Source organism: Gadus macrocephalus, chromosome 19 (genome assembly GCF_031168955.1).
Source record: "Gadus macrocephalus chromosome 19, ASM3116895v1".
Classification (NCBI taxonomy): domain Eukaryota; kingdom Metazoa; phylum Chordata; class Actinopteri; order Gadiformes; family Gadidae; genus Gadus; species Gadus macrocephalus.
In genome coordinates this window covers 4,165,825-4,178,068 of record NC_082400.1, presented here as the reverse complement: position 1 = coordinate 4,178,068, position 12,244 = coordinate 4,165,825, and the positions used below count along the sequence as shown (strand labels likewise).

At 50.7% G+C, this 12,244-nt stretch overlaps 1 long non-coding RNA gene across 1 annotated transcript; it reads right to left on the bottom strand.

The window, feature by feature from the left end:
• Positions 1-319: 319 nt before the first annotated feature.
• On the bottom strand, positions 320-844 carry LOC132447946 (uncharacterized). Its single transcript, XR_009523272.1, has 3 exons — positions 602-844; positions 475-521; positions 320-407 (listed from the first exon to the last, which is right to left on the bottom strand). It is a non-coding gene; the product is annotated as an uncharacterized LOC132447946 (long non-coding RNA).
• Positions 845-12,244: the final 11,400 nt, after the last annotated feature.

Sequence of the window (12,244 nt, the reverse complement as noted above, 5' to 3'; positions counted from 1 at the left end):
CTGCTGCTGGGGCTTGTAGCTAGGATGTTGCTGCTGCTGGGGCTTGTAGCTAGGATGTTGCTGCTGCTGGGACTGCTGCTGGGGCTTGTAGCTAGGATGTTGCTGCTGCTGGGGCTTGTAGCTAGGATGTTGCTGCTGCTGGGGCTTGTAGCTAGGATGTTGCTGCTGCTGGGGCTTGTCACTAGGATGTTGCTGCTGCTGCGGCTTGTAGCTAGGATGCTGCTGCTGCTGCAGCTTGTAGCTAGGATGCTGCTGCTGCTCCTGGGGCTTGTAGCTAGGAGGTTGCTCTGGCTTGTAGCTAGGAGGTTGCTCTGGCTTGTAGCTAGGAGGTTGCTCTGGCTTGTAGCTAGGAGGCTGCTGCAGCCCATACGTAGGCATCTCCCGCTCAGCATATCCGATCCTGTAAGCTGTTATGCATACTTGTTAGCACATGGATACCTGCCTATTTAAATTAATACTTCAGCCTGAACTCACCATGTACTTGACAGCCCACATCAAGGAGTAGAGACAATTGAAGTACCCTGTTATATGAATAAAAACATATTTTAACATGTCCATGCCACTGATAACAAAATAAAGTACTCCAAAATAAAGAATTTACCTCATTATTAAAGCCATGGTTGAGGTGGCGAGCAACTGTAGTACGCCTGTGAGCCTGCCACTACAACTCCAGTGAAATGAGGAATGCTGCTGAAGCTTTATATAAGGATTCACATCTAATCCCATTCTGATCAGGCACTGATTGGTTTGAAACAAGGTGCAACTCAATCATAATCAGTGTGCCTAATGAGTTGGAACAGCAGACTTGACATCTATGCATGTTGTTCATGATGGAGTCCGCTGGTATCAGGATTATTAAACATGTATGATTGCACTGGAAGCACTCTGATAGAGCGGGAAAACCCTATGGTGTCAGAGATCCACGCAGTGTTTGGTAGCAAAGTAGATGTGGATAAGTGTGGCTAGTATTGATTAATCCACCCCCCACCTAGTGGTTAACTAGGGCTTATTCTTCCTTGGTCTAGTTGAGAGTATCCTGCTCCTGGTTGTAATATTTTGAGTATTACATGATGCTGCTTTAGTAGTAAAAAAGGACATAGCTAATATTGACTGTAGTTCCTGGTGTTGAGTGTTGTGTTTCAGAGTGAGTGGGGGGCTCTGGACATCGTAGAGGAAGAGCTTATGTGACCAGACCCCATCTCTAGGACCCTTTTAACATGGTATGCGCAGCCAGGTGAGAGGAGAAGCGGGCCAGGCCATTGAATGTTCTGGTTGTCATTTGACCACTTGTAGAGTAGTGCAACCTTTTGTATCTAAATTAGTGAACGTTTGAATTTCTGTATTGCCAGACGTGAATTTTAAAGAGGTGAATTCAAAACACATTCAGATGACGTCTTGAAATAAGGAGGCTGCTGCTCGTAGTTTGGGGGCTTCTGCTGGTGTTCAGGAAGCTGATGCGGCTGGTAGCTAGCTGCTAAAGATCTAATAAAAAGACTCCATACTGAACTGTAGCGTTTGATTAGACCAAAGCAGCGGCTCCTGAAAAGGCATCAAAATGGGTTTCTGCATTTGCTGCTGGCATTCAGCCTAGCCAATGACCAATTTGACCATTTAAAAGGGATATTTTTATTCTTTTGTCAAATTTGGACAGTAGAACCATGTCATGGCAGGAACACAATTGAGAACTTTATATCATTGAAGGATTTGATGGAATTTTCAATGAAGCAAAGGTACAGAATGCAAACTTCTCAACTTCTGAGTTACTACTTGTGGCTAGGAGAATGCTGCTGCTGGGGCTTGTAGCTAGGATGCTGCGGCTGCGGCTGCGGCTGGGGCTTGTAGCTAGGATGCTGCTGGGGCATGTAGCTAGGATGCTGCTGGGGCTGCTGCTGCTGGGGCTTGTAGCTAGGTTGTTGCTGCTGCTGGGGCTGCTGCTGGGGCTTGTAGCTAGGATGTTGCTGCTGCTGCTGCGGCTGTTGCTGGTCGTAGCTAGGATGCTGCTGCTGCGGCTGCGGCTGTTGCTGGTCGTAGCTAGGCTCCTGTGGCTTGTAGCTAGAAGGCTTCTGGGGCTTGTAGCTAGGATGTTGCTGCTGCTGCTGGGGCTTGTAGCTAGGATGTTGCTGCTGCTGGGGCTTGTAGCTAGGATGTTGCTGCTGCTGGGGCTTGTAGCTAGGATGTTGCTGGGGCTTGTAGCTAGGATGTTGCTGCGGCTGGGGCTTGTAGCTAGGATGTTGCTGCTGCTGGGGCTGCTGCTGGGGCTTGTAGCTAGGATGTTGCTGCTGCTGCTGCTGCTGGGGCTTGTAGCTAGGATGTTGCTGCTGCTGCTGCTGGGGCTTGTAGCTAGGATGTTGCTGCTGCTGGGGCTTGTAGCTAGGATGTTGCTGCTGCTGGGGCTTGTAGCTAGGATGTTGCTGCTGCTGCTGCTGGGGCTTGTAGCTAGGATGTTGCTGCTGCTGCTGCTGGGGCTTGTAGCTAGGATGTTGCTGCTGCTGCTGCTGGGGCATGTAGCTAGGCTGCTGCTGCTGCTTGTCGCTAGGATGCTGCTGCTGGGGCTTGTAGCTAGGATGTTGCTGCTGCTGGGGCTTGTAGCTAGGATGTTGCTGCTGCTGGGGCTTGTAGCTAGGATGTTGCTGCTGCTGGGGCTTGTCGCTAGGATGCTGCTGCTGCTGGGGCTGTTGCTGGTCGTAGCTAGGCTCCTGTGGCTTATAGCTAGAAGGCTCCTGGGGCTTGTAGCTAGAAGGCTGCTGCTGCTGCTTCTGGGGCTTGTAGCTATGATGTTGCTGCTGCTGCTGGGGCTTGTAGCTAGGATTTTGCTGCTGCATGTAGCTAGGATGTTGCTGCTGCTGCTGCTGCTTGTCGCTAGGATGCTGCTGCTGCGGCTGTTGCTGGTCGTAGCTAGGCTCCTGTGGCTTGTAGCTAGAAGGCTTCTGGGGCTTGTAGCTAGGATGTTGCTGCTGCTGGGGCTTGTAGCTAGGATGTTGCTGCTGCTGGGGCTTGTAGCTAGGATGTTGCTGCTGCTGGGGCTTGTAGCTAGGATGTTGCTGCTGCTGGGGCTTGTAGCTAGGATGTTGCTGCTGCTGGGGCTTGTAGCTAGGATGTTGCTGCTGCTGGGGCTTGTAGCTAGGATGTTGCTGCTGCTGGGGCTTGTAGCTAGGATGTTGCTGCTGCTGGGGCTTGTAGCTAGGATGTTGCTGCTGCTGGGACTGCTGCTGGGGCTTGTAGCTAGGATGTTGCTGCTGCTGGGGCTTGTAGCTAGGATGTTGCTGCTGCTGGGGCTTGTCACTAGGATGTTGCTGCTGCTGCGGCTTGTAGCTAGGATGCTGCTGCTGCTGCAGCTTGTAGCTAGGATGCTGCTGCTGCTCCTGGGGCTTGTAGCTAGGAGGTTGCTCTGGCTTGTAGCTAGGAGGTTGCTCTGGCTTGTAGCTAGGAGGTTGCTCTGGCTTGTAGCTAGGAGGCTGCTGCAGCCCATACGTAGGCATCTCCCGCTCAGCATATCCGATCCTGTAAGCTGTTATGCATACTTGTTAGCACATGGATACCTGCCTATTTAAATTAATACTTCAGCCTGAACTCACCATGTACTTGACAGCCCACATCAAGGAGTAGAGACAATTGAAGTACCCTGTTATATGAATAAAAACATATTTTAACATGTCCATGCCACTGATAACAAAATAAAGTACTCCAAAATAAAGAATTTACCTCATTATTAAAGCCATGGTTGAGGTGGCGAGCAACTGTAGTACGCCTGTGAGCCTGCCACTACAACTCCAGTGAAATGAGGAATGCTGCTGAAGCTTTATATAAGGATTCACATCTAATCCCATTCTGATCAGGCACTGATTGGTTTGAAACAAGGTGCAACTCAATCATAATCAGTGTGCCTAATGAGTTGGAACAGCAGACTTGACATCTATGCATGTTGTTCATGATGGAGTCCGCTGGTATCAGGATTATTAAACATGTATGATTGCACTGGAAGCACTCTGATAGAGCGGGAAAACCCTATGGTGTCAGAGATCCACGCAGTGTTTGGTAGCAAAGTAGATGTGGATAAGTGTGGCTAGTATTGATTAATCCACCCCCCACCTAGTGGTTAACTAGGGCTTATTCTTCCTTGGTCTAGTTGAGAGTATCCTGCTCCTGGTTGTAATATTTTGAGTATTACATGATGCTGCTTTAGTAGTAAAAAAGGACATAGCTAATATTGACTGTAGTTCCTGGTGTTGAGTGTTGTGTTTCAGAGTGAGTGGGGGGCTCTGGACATCGTAGAGGAAGAGCTTATGTGACCAGACCCCATCTCTAGGACCCTTTTAACATGGTATGCGCAGCCAGGTGAGAGGAGAAGCGGGCCAGGCCATTGAATGTTCTGGTTGTCATTTGACCACTTGTAGAGTAGTGCAACCTTTTGTATCTAAATTAGTGAACGTTTGAATTTCTGTATTGCCAGACGTGAATTTTAAAGAGGTGAATTCAAAACACATTCAGATGACGTCTTGAAATAAGGAGGCTGCTGCTCGTAGTTTGGGGGCTTCTGCTGGTGTTCAGGAAGCTGATGCGGCTGGTAGCTAGCTGCTAAAGATCTAATAAAAAGACTCCATACTGAACTGTAGCGTTTGATTAGACCAAAGCAGCGGCTCCTGAAAAGGCATCAAAATGGGTTTCTGCATTTGCTGCTGGCATTCAGCCTAGCCAATGACCAATTTGACCATTTAAAAGGGATATTTTTATTCTTTTGTCAAATTTGGACAGTAGAACCATGTCATGGCAGGAACACAATTGAGAACTTTATATCATTGAAGGATTTGATGGAATTTTCAATGAAGCAAAGGTACAGAATGCAAACTTCTCAACTTCTGAGTTACTACTTGTGGCTAGGAGAATGCTGCTGCTGGGGCTTGTAGCTAGGATGCTGCGGCTGCGGCTGCGGCTGGGGCTTGTAGCTAGGATGCTGCTGGGGCATGTAGCTAGGATGCTGCTGGGGCTGCTGCTGCTGGGGCTTGTAGCTAGGTTGTTGCTGCTGCTGCTGGGGCTGCTGCTGGGGCTTGTAGCTAGGATGTTGCTGCTGCTGCGGCTGCGGCTGTTGCTGGTCGTAGCTAGGATGCTGCTGCTGCGGCTGCGGCTGTTGCTGGTCGTAGCTAGGCTCCTGTGGCTTGTAGCTAGAAGGCTTCTGGGGCTTGTAGCTAGGATGTTGCTGCTGCTGCTGGGGCTTGTAGCTAGGATGTTGCTGCTGCTGGGGCTTGTAGCTAGGATGTTGCTGCTGCTGGGGCTTGTAGCTAGGATGTTGCTGGGGCTTGTAGCTAGGATGTTGCTGCGGCTGGGGCTTGTAGCTAGGATGTTGCTGCTGCTGGGGCTGCTGCTGGGGCTTGTAGCTAGGATGTTGCTGCTGCTGCTGCTGGGGCTTGTAGCTAGGATGTTGCTGCTGCTGCTGCTGGGGCTTGTAGCTAGGATGTTGCTGCTGCTGGGGCTTGTAGCTAGGATGTTGCTGCTGCTGGGGCTTGTAGCTAGGATGTTGCTGCTGCTGCTGCTGGGGCTTGTAGCTAGGATGTTGCTGCTGCTGCTGCTGGGGCATGTAGCTAGGATGTTGCTGCTGCTGCTGCTGGGGCATGTAGCTAGGCTGCTGCTGCTGCTTGTCGCTAGGATGCTGCTGCTGGGGCTTGTAGCTAGGATGTTGCTGCTGCTGGGGCTTGTAGCTAGGATGTTGCTGCTGCTGGGGCTTGTAGCTAGGATGTTGCTGCTGCTGGGGCTTGTCGCTAGGATGCTGCTGCTGCTGGGGCTGTTGCTGGTCGTAGCTAGGCTCCTGTGGCTTATAGCTAGAAGGCTCCTGGGGCTTGTAGCTAGAAGGCTGCTGCTGCTGCTTCTGGGGCTTGTAGCTATGATGTTGCTGCTGCTGCTGGGGCTTGTAGCTAGGATTTTGCTGCTGCATGTAGCTAGGATGTTGCTGCTGCTGCTGCTGCTTGTCGCTAGGATGCTGCTGCTGCTCGTAGCTAGGCTCCTGTGGCTTGTAGCTAGAAGGCTTCTGGGGCTTGTAGCTAGGATGTTGCTGCTGCTGGGGCTTGTAGCTAGGATGTTGCTGCTGCTGGGGCTTGTAGCTAGGATGTTGCTGCTGCTGGGGCTTGTAGCTAGGATGTTGCTGCTGCTGGGGCTTGTAGCTAGGATGTTGCTGCTGCTGGGGCTTGTAGCTAGGATGTTGCTGCTGCTGGGGCTTGTAGCTAGGATGTTGCTGCTGCTGGGGCTTGTAGCTAGGATGTTGCTGCTGCTGGGGCTTGTAGCTAGGATGTTGCTGCTGCTGGGGCTTGTAGCTAGGATGTTGCTGCTGCTGGGACTGCTGCTGGGGCTTGTAGCTAGGATGTTGCTGCTGCTGGGGCTTGTAGCTAGGATGTTGCTGCTGCTGGGGCTTGTCACTAGGATGTTGCTGCTGCTGCGGCTTGTAGCTAGGATGCTGCTGCTGCTGCAGCTTGTAGCTAGGATGCTGCTGCTGCTCCTGGGGCTTGTAGCTAGGAGGTTGCTCTGGCTTGTAGCTAGGAGGTTGCTCTGGCTTGTAGCTAGGAGGTTGCTCTGGCTTGTAGCTAGGAGGCTGCTGCAGCCCATACGTAGGCATCTCCCGCTCAGCATATCCGATCCTGTAAGCTGTTATGCATACTTGTTAGCACATGGATACCTGCCTATTTAAATTAATACTTCAGCCTGAACTCACCATGTACTTGACAGCCCACATCAAGGAGTAGAGACAATTGAAGTACCCTGTTATATGAATAAAAACATATTTTAACATGTCCATGCCACTGATAACAAAATAAAGTACTCCAAAATAAAGAATTTACCTCATTATTAAAGCCATGGTTGAGGTGGCGAGCAACTGTAGTACGCCTGTGAGCCTGCCACTACAACTCCAGTGAAATGAGGAATGCTGCTGAAGCTTTATATAAGGATTCACATCTAATCCCATTCTGATCAGGCACTGATTGGTTTGAAACAAGGTGCAACTCAATCATAATCAGTGTGCCTAATGAGTTGGAACAGCAGACTTGACATCTATGCATGTTGTTCATGATGGAGTCCGCTGGTATCAGGATTATTAAACATGTATGATTGCACTGGAAGCACTCTGATAGAGCGGGAAAACCCTATGGTGTCAGAGATCCACGCAGTGTTTGGTAGCAAAGTAGATGTGGATAAGTGTGGCTAGTATTGATTAATCCACCCCCCACCTAGTGGTTAACTAGGGCTTATTCTTCCTTGGTCTAGTTGAGAGTATCCTGCTCCTGGTTGTAATATTTTGAGTATTACATGATGCTGCTTTAGTAGTAAAAAAGGACATAGCTAATATTGACTGTAGTTCCTGGTGTTGAGTGTTGTGTTTCAGAGTGAGTGGGGGGCTCTGGACATCGTAGAGGAAGAGCTTATGTGACCAGACCCCATCTCTAGGACCCTTTTAACATGGTATGCGCAGCCAGGTGAGAGGAGAAGCGGGCCAGGCCATTGAATGTTCTGGTTGTCATTTGACCACTTGTAGAGTAGTGCAACCTTTTGTATCTAAATTAGTGAACGTTTGAATTTCTGTATTGCCAGACGTGAATTTTAAAGAGGTGAATTCAAAACACATTCAGATGACGTCTTGAAATAAGGAGGCTGCTGCTCGTAGTTTGGGGGCTTCTGCTGGTGTTCAGGAAGCTGATGCGGCTGGTAGCTAGCTGCTAAAGATCTAATAAAAAGACTCCATACTGAACTGTAGCGTTTGATTAGACCAAAGCAGCGGCTCCTGAAAAGGCATCAAAATGGGTTTCTGCATTTGCTGCTGGCATTCAGCCTAGCCAATGACCAATTTGACCATTTAAAAGGGATATTTTTATTCTTTTGTCAAATTTGGACAGTAGAACCATGTCATGGCAGGAACACAATTGAGAACTTTATATCATTGAAGGATTTGATGGAATTTTCAATGAAGCAAAGGTACAGAATGCAAACTTCTCAACTTCTGAGTTACTACTTGTGGCTAGGAGAATGCTGCTGCTGGGGCTTGTAGCTAGGATGCTGCGGCTGCGGCTGCGGCTGGGGCTTGTAGCTAGGATGCTGCTGGGGCATGTAGCTAGGATGCTGCTGGGGCTGCTGCTGCTGGGGCTTGTAGCTAGGTTGTTGCTGCTGCTGGGGCTGCTGCTGGGGCTTGTAGCTAGGATGTTGCTGCTGCTGCTGCGGCTGTTGCTGGTCGTAGCTAGGATGCTGCTGCTGCGGCTGCGGCTGTTGCTGGTCGTAGCTAGGCTCCTGTGGCTTGTAGCTAGAAGGCTTCTGGGGCTTGTAGCTAGGATGTTGCTGCTGCTGCTGGGGCTTGTAGCTAGGATGTTGCTGCTGCTGGGGCTTGTAGCTAGGATGTTGCTGCTGCTGGGGCTTGTAGCTAGGATGTTGCTGGGGCTTGTAGCTAGGATGTTGCTGCGGCTGGGGCTTGTAGCTAGGATGTTGCTGCTGCTGGGGCTGCTGCTGGGGCTTGTAGCTAGGATGTTGCTGCTGCTGCTGCTGGGGCTTGTAGCTAGGATGTTGCTGCTGCTGCTGCTGGGGCTTGTAGCTAGGATGTTGCTGCTGCTGGGGCTTGTAGCTAGGATGTTGCTGCTGCTGGGGCTTGTAGCTAGGATGTTGCTGCTGCTGCTGCTGGGGCTTGTAGCTAGGATGTTGCTGCTGCTGCTGCTGGGGCATGTAGCTAGGATGTTGCTGCTGCTGCTGCTGGGGCATGTAGCTAGGCTGCTGCTGCTGCTTGTCGCTAGGATGCTGCTGCTGGGGCTTGTAGCTAGGATGTTGCTGCTGCTGGGGCTTGTAGCTAGGATGTTGCTGCTGCTGGGGCTTGTAGCTAGGATGTTGCTGCTGCTGGGGCTTGTCGCTAGGATGCTGCTGCTGCTGGGGCTGTTGCTGGTCGTAGCTAGGCTCCTGTGGCTTATAGCTAGAAGGCTCCTGGGGCTTGTAGCTAGAAGGCTGCTGCTGCTGCTTCTGGGGCTTGTAGCTATGATGTTGCTGCTGCTGCTGGGGCTTGTAGCTAGGATTTTGCTGCTGCATGTAGCTAGGATGTTGCTGCTGCTGCTGCTGCTTGTCGCTAGGATGCTGCTGCTGCGGCTGTTGCTGGTCGTAGCTAGGCTCCTGTGGCTTGTAGCTAGAAGGCTTCTGGGGCTTGTAGCTAGGATGTTGCTGCTGCTGGGGCTTGTAGCTAGGATGTTGCTGCTGCTGGGGCTTGTAGCTAGGATGTTGCTGCTGCTGGGGCTTGTAGCTAGGATGTTGCTGCTGCTGGGGCTTGTAGCTAGGATGTTGCTGCTGCTGGGGCTTGTAGCTAGGATGTTGCTGCTGCTGGGGCTTGTAGCTAGGATGTTGCTGCTGCTGGGGCTTGTAGCTAGGATGTTGCTGCTGCTGGGGCTTGTAGCTAGGATGTTGCTGCTGCTGGGGCTTGTAGCTAGGATGTTGCTGCTGCTGGGACTGCTGCTGGGGCTTGTAGCTAGGATGTTGCTGCTGCTGGGGCTTGTAGCTAGGATGTTGCTGCTGCTGGGGCTTGTCACTAGGATGTTGCTGCTGCTGCGGCTTGTAGCTAGGATGCTGCTGCTGCTGCAGCTTGTAGCTAGGATGCTGCTGCTGCTCCTGGGGCTTGTAGCTAGGAGGTTGCTCTGGCTTGTAGCTAGGAGGTTGCTCTGGCTTGTAGCTAGGAGGCTGCTGCAGCCCATACGTAGGCATCTCCCGCTCAGCATATCCGATCCTGTAAGCTGTTATGCATACTTGTTAGCACATGGATACCTGCCTATTTAAATTAATACTTCAGCCTGAACTCACCATGTACTTGACAGCCCACATCAAGGAGTAGAGACAATTGAAGTACCCTGTTATATGAATAAAAACATATTTTAACATGTCCATGCCACTGATAACAAAATAAAGTACTCCAAAATAAAGAATTTACCTCATTATTAAAGCCATGGTTGAGGTGGCGAGCAACTGTAGTACGCCTGTGAGCCTGCCACTACAACTCCAGTGAAATGAGGAATGCTGCTGAAGCTTTATATAAGGATTCACATCTAATCCCATTCTGATCAGGCACTGATTGGTTTGAAACAAGGTGCAACTCAATCATAATCAGTGTGCCTAATGAGTTGGAACAGCAGACTTGACATCTATGCATGTTGTTCATGATGGAGTCCGCTGGTATCAGGATTATTAAACATGTATGATTGCACTGGAAGCACTCTGATAGAGCGGGAAAACCCTATGGTGTCAGAGATCCACGCAGTGTTTGGTAGCAAAGTAGATGTGGATAAGTGTGGCTAGTATTGATTAATCCACCCCCCACCTAGTGGTTAACTAGGGCTTATTCTTCCTTGGTCTAGTTGAGAGTATCCTGCTCCTGGTTGTAATATTTTGAGTATTACATGATGCTGCTTTAGTAGTAAAAAAGGACATAGCTAATATTGACTGTAGTTCCTGGTGTTGAGTGTTGTGTTTCAGAGTGAGTGGGGGGCTCTGGACATCGTAGAGGAAGAGCTTATGTGACCAGACCCCATCTCTAGGACCCTTTTAACATGGTATGCGCAGCCAGGTGAGAGGAGAAGCGGGCCAGGCCATTGAATGTTCTGGTTGTCATTTGACCACTTGTAGAGTAGTGCAACCTTTTGTATCTAAATTAGTGAACGTTTGAATTTCTGTATTGCCAGACGTGAATTTTAAAGAGGTGAATTCAAAACACATTCAGATGACGTCTTGAAATAAGGAGGCTGCTGCTCGTAGTTTGGGGGCTTCTGCTGGTGTTCAGGAAGCTGATGCGGCTGGTAGCTAGCTGCTAAAGATCTAATAAAAAGACTCCATACTGAACTGTAGCGTTTGATTAGACCAAAGCAGCGGCTCCTGAAAAGGCATCAAAATGGGTTTCTGCATTTGCTGCTGGCATTCAGCCTAGCCAATGACCAATTTGACCATTTAAAAGGGATATTTTTATTCTTTTGTCAAATTTGGACAGTAGAACCATGTCATGGCAGGAACACAATTGAGAACTTTATATCATTGAAGGATTTGATGGAATTTTCAATGAAGCAAAGGTACAGAATGCAAACTTCTCAACTTCTGAGTTACTACTTGTGGCTAGGAGAATGCTGCTGCTGGGGCTTGTAGCTAGGATGCTGCGGCTGCGGCTGGGGCTTGTAGCTAGGATGCTGCTGGGGCATGTAGCTAGGATGCTGCTGGGGCTGCTGCTGCTGGGGCTTGTAGCTAGGTTGTTGCTGCTGCTGGGGCTGCTGCTGGGGCTTGTAGCTAGGATGTTGCTGCTGCGGCTGCGGCTGTTGCTGGTCGTAGCTAGGATGCTGCTGCTGCGGCTGCGGCTGTTGCTGGTCGTAGCTAGGCTCCTGTGGCTTGTAGCTAGAAGGCTTCTGGGGCTTGTAGCTAGGATGTTGCTGCTGCTGCTGGGGCTTGTAGCTAGGATGTTGCTGCTGCTGGGGCTTGTAGCTAGGATGTTGCTGCTGCTGGGGCTTGTAGCTAGGATGTTGCTGGGGCTTGTAGCTAGGATGTTGCTGCGGCTGGGGCTTGTAGCTAGGATGTTGCTGCTGCTGGGGCTGCTGCTGGGGCTTGTAGCTAGGATGTTGCTGCTGCTGCTGCTGGGGCTTGTAGCTAGGATGTTGCTGCTGCTGCTGCTGGGGCTTGTAGCTAGGATGTTGCTGCTGCTGGGGCTTGTAGCTAGGATGTTGCTGCTGCTGGGGCTTGTAGCTAGGATGTTGCTGCTGCTGCTGCTGGGGCTTGTAGCTAGGATGTTGCTGCTGCTGCTGCTGGGGCATGTAGCTAGGATGTTGCTGCTGCTGCTGCTGGGGCATGTAGCTAGGCTGCTGCTGCTGCTTGTCGCTAGGATGCTGCTGCTGGGGCTTGTAGCTAGGATGTTGCTGCTGCTGGGGCTTGTAGCTAGGATGTTGCTGCTGCTGGGGCTTGTAGCTAGGATGTTGCTGCTGCTGGGGCTTGTCGCTAGGATGCTGCTGCTGCTGGGGCTGTTGCTGGTCGTAGCTAGGCTCCTGTGGCTTATAGCTAGAAGGCTCCTGGGGCTTGTAGCTAGAAGGCTGCTGCTGCTGCTTCTGGGGCTTGTAGCTATGATGTTGCTGCTGCTGCTGGGGCTTGTAGCTAGGATTTTGCTGCTGCATGTAGCTAGGATGTTGCTGCTGCTGCTGCTGCTTGTCGCTAGGATGCTGCTGCTGCGGCTGTTGCTGGTCGTAGCTAGGCTCCTGTGGCTTGTAGCTAGAAGGCT